Here is a 5,393-nt window from a genome sequence, read left to right as displayed (position 1 = left end):
TCAAATTATCGATGTTTGTCTTAAACCTTTCTCTTTGCCTTTTCGTACCTACTAGCCTGGCAAGACTTGTTGTTGCTATGGTGATCAGGACTCAGGGTGAATTAGCAGTTATGTGTTAACTCCAGCTAAGACAACTTATTGTTAAAACTGTGTTAGAACGATCAGCAGAGCTTTATTTTGCTTATATTATTTATACTTAAACATCTGATTCTGCTGTGGAGCCGCAACAGGGCAGTAAAACAGCAGCATGTTGCCAAACCTTGAAATAACCAGTAGCAGCAGCTCTCTTTAGGCTCGATCTTGGTCTGTACGTTTGAATAGAGTTATAGAGAACAGTGGGTCACACAGTGTCCGAAACCAAATAAGCGAGTCAGTTAAAGATGACCTGAAGGGGCACTCCACTGATTTTCTCAATGTATGCCCAATGCAGTTATTGAGATGTAAGCAAAGTCACTCAGAATGTTCTGATGTGAAACGTTTCACTAGAAAAACTGATTTATTCATAATGGTGGTGAATGGAACCAGGGCTCACCATGTCTACCAGTGATGCTAAATGCACTATATTGCCAAAAGTATTCTCTCGTCTGCCTTCACACACACACGAACTTGGTTGAGATCCCATTCTTAATCCACAGGGTTTAATATGGTGTCGACCCACCCTTTGCAGCTATAACAGCTTCACCTCTTCTGGGAAGGCGTTCCACAAGGTGACCATTCTTCCAAAAGCGCATTTGTGAGGTCAGACTCTGATGTTGGACGAGAAGGCCTGACTCACAGTCTCTGCTCTAATTCATCCCAAAGGTATTTTATCGGGTTGCAGGCCAGTCAAGTTCTTCCACACCAAACTCACCCACGTCTTTATGGAGCTTGCTTTACGCACTGGTGCACAGTCATGTTGGAACAGGAAGGGGCCATCCCCAAACTCTTCCCACAAATTTGGGAGCATGAAATTGTCCAAAATCTCTTGGTCTGCTGAAGCATTAAGAGTTCCTTTCACTGGAACTAACCCAACTCCTGAAAAACAACCCCACACCATAATCCCCCCTCCACCAAACTTTACACGTGGCACAATGCAGCCACTTTGTTATAACACCACTGACAGTTGACAGTGGAATATTTAGTACTGAGGAAATTCATTACTAGACTTGTTGCACAGGTGGCATCCTATCACAGTACCATGCAGGAATTCACTGAACTCCTGAGAGGGATCCATTCTTTCACAAATGTCTGTAGAAGCAGTCTGCAGGCCTAAGTGCTTGGTTTTATACACCTGTGGTCATAGAAGTGATTGGAACACCTGAATTCATTGATTTGGATGGGTGAGTGAATACCTTTGGAAATATAGTGTAAGTTTATTTGAGCACTATGAGTTTTGTATGATCAGTCATATAAAAAAAGTTACTAATTCAGCCGGGGTACATGAAATTATGAGTAGAACTCTTTCTTGTTCACTTTACAGCAGTTCAGCCTGTCTGTTCACATTGAAGTTATAAGGAATGATTACGGTCTGAATATCTGAGCCCTGCTTTCTTATTGGCTGCAAATATTCTGATCTCTGATTGGATTCCAGTATCCTGCATTCTGACTGGCTTGCTGAATCCTGCTCTCCGATTTGTGGCCAGCGTCCTGCATTCTGATTGGATAGCAGAGCCCTCGAGCTGTGCTTATAGCAAAGTCTGTCCACTCAGCAGCCATCTTGGCAACAGGGCCGGGCAGTCTTTTCCAGCAGTGCCAGGGCAGGGCTGCATCCAGAAACTTCTGTACTGCTTCGGTCCTCCTCCTCCCTTCCTACTGCTCCTCTCCAACCCCAGAAGAAAGTGGAGGAACTGTGGAGAGAAGAGGCACAGAAGGAATGGAGAGAACATGAGTTTGGGGAAATGAGACAGTTGATTACTTATAAGGTTGTTACATCTGATGTCGCCTATTGATGAACTAAGCCAATCACAAAGAAGACCTAATACTCCCGTATCCAGTGACAGCTGATTTACATTTGTGCAGTTTTCTACTCCATGATTTCCTTTATTTCAAGTACAAAATGCAAAACAGTGAGAACATATAAACACAAACATAACACAGAATGTAAAATATAGTTCCCTGCTTGTCTGTCTTCTCTGATTGTACATGCAGTGATGCTTCAGGAGGCGTTTTAATGCATCACTGCTGTCAGACAAAAACCTACTTTACTATTAATGTAAGTCATTGGAACCAGAATATTTTCCAGGTGATTTTGGGTCATTTCTTTTGGTCCATTCATCATGAAATTTACATACAATATAAAGGCCAACAGGCATTTTCATATTATGTCAATAACTGATCTGAGGTTTTCTTCCAACAGCAGCGATGTACTCACTTCATGTAATTCATTAAAATGATTTTTCTGCATATGGAGAATGAGAATGTGGATTTAGGTCGATGAAATTGAAGATCACTTGGATGATACATTGACTTTAACCACCAACATGGTTTATTTGCATTCATCTGTGTATGGACTTGCCATTCGCTGTGAGGTGGGTTACTCGTCTGCTCACTCTCACACTTGACTTGCTAGGTTCTTTGTCACCTGCTATGATGGTAAACATAATGTATAATAACTTGCTGCACATTATTATATACATGCTGGTTTTTGACAGTGTAGCCTTTTATATTGCACTGACAATAAAGTTCACTAACTACTAAACATTCACTTTTTCCTCGTAGTTCACGTATGAAGTTTGTATGGTTTTATGTTCCAAAAGAAAATCATAATTAATTTCTAAATAATCTTTTTCCAATTTCGCACCAGTCTTGATATATGTAAATAATCTTTGATCTGATTGGCTGCGAGTATCCTGCTCTCTTATTGGCTGCCGGTTTCTTGCACTCTACTTTGTTGAGCTGGATCCTGCAATCTGATTGGCTATAGCTTTTTCTGCAACTTCCTGCACCTGTGCTCTAATCAGGTCTGCCCTAGACAGTTGAAGACTGGAGAAATGTAGCCTGGTCTGATGAATCCTGATGTCAGCTGATGCACATAGATAGTACAGTCAGAATTTGCCACCAACAGCATGAAACCTGCCTTGTGTGAACAGTCCAGGCTGATGGAGGTGGTGTAATGGTGTGTTTTCTTGGCATGATAATGCACCATGTCACATAGCAACAGTCATCTGAAACTGGTTTCATGTGAACATGGACCAGAAATGTAAAGAAACATTTCCAACATCTCGTAGAATCAATGATACAAAGAACCGAGGCTGTTTGAGAGCAAAAGAAGGCCCTACCCAAGCCCAGACCTGAATCCTATTGAAAGGCTGTTATGATCTGAAATGAGCTTTACATGCAAGAATCCCCAAAAATGTGTCTAAGTTGAAAGAATTCTGCTTTGAGCAGTGGACAAAAATCTCTCACAGTAGATGTCAGAAACTGGTAGGCATTTACAGGGAATGCTATGGGAGAAATATCTATAAGAAGTTGTTGCCAAAGAGAGCAACACCAGACACTAAAGCCAGGGAGGTACTTATTTTTTAACAGAGAAAATTTACATCTCCGTTATGACATCTCAGTTTTTCTTAATAAATGATTACAAATTTTAATTGTTTTAATTGTTTGTGTCTGTATACATACCGTTTAACTGAAGATCAAATACTGATATGTCCACATATGTCAAAAACATTTCGTTGAGTGTACTTACTTCTTCACATGACTGTAACTGTTTGCTCATTTGTCTGAGTCAGGTCTGACAAGTCGAGCAGGCAATAGCCAAAATGCAGCAATGTAAACGTTAAACTAGGTGAACAAAGTCTACTTACAATCATCATATCATCATATCTTGTGCATCTGTCAATATTAAAAAAACACACACAGATCAAACAGTAAATTAAGTCTTAGAAACAAACATACAGAAAACAAAATAAGCCAAAAATGTAAAAAATCTAGTGACTTTGGGCTTACTCCATATTGGATCACAGATGCACGGGATGACTCAATGGGAGGAGCTGGATTTGGACTTCACATCACCCCTGGACTTCTATTGCTGGGGTTTATGTGTTCGAACCACCCCTGGGGCTATTATTTTGTTGGTCTGTGACTGCATAGGTTAGTGCAGACGTGCACACTAACTGAGCAGTTTATTTAAAAAACCTCTGGCTAGGCCATTCCACAACTCTCCATTTCTTCTTTTTTGAGCCATTCCTTGGTGGATTTACTTGTATGTTTAGGATCATTTTCCTGTTAGAAATTTCACATCTTCAGCTTCAACGTTTTAGCAGGTTTCCTCACATTCTCCTCCAGCACTCTTGGTACGAAAGAGAATTCAGAGTAGATTCCATGATTGCAAGTCAGTCAGGCCCTGAGGCCGCTAAGCAGCCTCAAACCATAACACTCCCACCATACTATATATTGGGTATGAGGTTTTTCTAATCAACTGCTATCTTTGGTTCTGGTCAAAATGGCTTCTGGTACTGTAGCCAATTAAATCTTTGACTCATCTGTCCACAGCACACTGTTCCAGAAGTCCTATATAGTCCCCTTGATTAGCAAATTTTAGTCCCACCTCAATATTTTATTAGACAGCAAGGTTCCCCTCCCATGTAGGTCAAATTTATGCCAGTCTATTTCTAAAAGTAAATGCATAAACTTTTGCATCAATTGTGTTAAAAGCAAGAGCTTCCTGCACATTCTGTGGTGTTCATAGAGACTTTTAGCATCTGACGGCCTGCTTTTGGGTTAAATTTTCTGGGACGGCCTGTCCTGGACAAGTTGGCAGTGGTTCTAAATCTTCTCCATTCGTGATAGAGTGATCTACCAAACAGTGGAAGGATTGTTTTCTAACATTTTAGATATCTTCATCAACCCCTTACCAGACACCTACATCTACAGCTCTCATTCTAAAGGCCAACTCCAAGAACAACGAGCAGACCAGATTTTCTCCAAACATGGTAAAGGTGTAAACTTTTCATGGGGTGTACTTACAAGACTGTACATCATTATTTGGGTGCATTACAATGTAAAATGCACTCCAGAAAAACTGTCAGATGTGTGAAGAATTGGCACTGGGGCTATCTGCTGACAGGTTCACAAATATCCTAAGGCCCAGGGTTGTATTTGCATAGCCTGTAGATTAGCCTTTCCCATTACACCCATTCCCGTCTCTTGCTCTTTAGTCCACTCTTGTCCTTCTCGCTTTCACTGATCTATAGTGAGCAGACAAAGGATGTGTGACCAAAATTAATAATGCAAAAATAACTTGGAACCACAGCCAACATCTCAAAAGAGGCCGTTAGGCTCCTTGACACCTGTGTCTGCCAGTCATTCTCGACTTCTGCCCTCCTATTGGTGGAGCGCTGTGAGCGAAGGCGGGACTTTGATGAACATTTGACTTCTGATTGGTGGAGAGCGAATAAGGTCAGAAAAAAAAA

Source organism: Pygocentrus nattereri, chromosome 3 (genome assembly GCF_015220715.1).
Source record: "Pygocentrus nattereri isolate fPygNat1 chromosome 3, fPygNat1.pri, whole genome shotgun sequence".
NCBI lineage: Eukaryota > Metazoa > Chordata > Actinopteri > Characiformes > Serrasalmidae > Pygocentrus > Pygocentrus nattereri.
Note: the sequence above shows the minus strand (reverse complement) of the source record.